Source organism: Tupaia chinensis, unplaced genomic scaffold (assembly GCF_000334495.1).
Source record: "Tupaia chinensis unplaced genomic scaffold, TupChi_1.0 Scaffold000096_1, whole genome shotgun sequence".
NCBI lineage: Eukaryota > Metazoa > Chordata > Mammalia > Scandentia > Tupaiidae > Tupaia > Tupaia belangeri.
This window is the reverse complement of record NW_006159558.1, coordinates 3,274,071-3,275,605: the sequence shown is the minus strand read 5'-3', so window position 1 is coordinate 3,275,605 and position 1,535 is coordinate 3,274,071.

Genomic DNA, 1,535 nt, shown 5'->3' with positions numbered 1-1,535 from the left:
TCTCTCCACATGTTGACACTCTGTCAAAAATATACCTTGGGGGGCCAGCATGGGACCATCGGTGGCTAAGACACTGGATGCCCACATGGCCAACAGCAGTTTAAGTGCCAGACCTGGCAGTTTGCTTTCTCATTTTTCCCTCCTCTCTCTCTCTCTCTCTCTCTCTCTCTCTCTCTCTCTCTCTCTCTGTGTGTGTGTGTGTGTGTGTGTGTGTGTCTTTCTGTTGAGTGCATATGCTCTACAGTAAATTTTTTAAAAATTAAAATAATAAATAAAATAAAACAATTATTTAAAAAAGTGTATCTCTCTCGGGACCAGCAGATGGCATAATGGTTACGTCACAGGACTCCCACATAGTTGACCATGGTCTGAGTCCCAGACCCAGTACTTTAAAACCCATGCAGGGTGTGTGTGCGTGCATGCCCAAAATCCCAAGAGGAGACTGGAGAAGTGATTGCATCATGGTCATCCCCCGGGGTAGGGGGGTGATTTCTCACTTTTTGTCTCTCTGTCTCTCTGGCAAGCACATGCACCCTATAGTGAAAATCTCTCTCTCTCTCTTTTTTTAAAAAAAGTGTATTTTGCTCTCTCTGTTCTTGTCTTTCTAATTGAGAAAGAAAATGAAAGTCCAGAAAAGATACATAATACTCTGTACCACATTCTAAGGAGTATTCAGATGCCATGATTTCTAGAAAAAGGAATATTGTAGATATATTTCATCTAACTATGACCAGGGTGGGTGGAGAATTGGCAGCTATCACCCTCCCAAGGCAAGAGTAATTACCAAGTTTCTTAGATGATCTGTGCAAACCTCACACACATGCATCTGTAGCTCACCACCATTGACTCAGACCCTAGACAGGAATCTGCGACCCTTCTCTAACACGCGAGGAAGAGTAAAGGACTTTCAGCAATGGTACCCACAGCCCTTCAGCTGTTGTACAGAGTAAAGTAGGCCTGATATATTTTAATTTGCAACAGCAATATATTAGAAAGGAAAATATACAGGAAATCTATTGTTATTTCCATAGTCATCAATACTTATTATTCTATACTTTAGACTCCCTACGTATGTAATACATGATAACATAGAAGTTTCCTCGTATGAAATATTGTTTCTTAGTCACATTATTATCTGAATATTATCTTGTTGTGGTTAAATAGATAACAGCAATTTTTAAAGTCTGTGCTTCCTGCTTTGTATGATGCATAATTCAGCTAATCATCGGTTCTTCTGTACAGGAGCAGATTTGAATAATGTCACAACTTAGCGTTAGAAGGGCTTTGCTAGGATTAGTTGACTCCTTTGTCTAGATATGACTTAACAGTGATTTTCAAAGTGTACTTCCTCCTAAAAATTCACATAACCATGAAATAAGTATTTTTGTTCATAAAAGCAGAAAGCGTGTTTCAAAATAATTGTGAGATAAATCCAAAGGACATCATTCTTTGATCTAAAATAGAGAAAATTAATATGATCATAGATAAATTCTTGCATGGAGTGGGGAGAGAATATCCAACTCATGAAATCACCC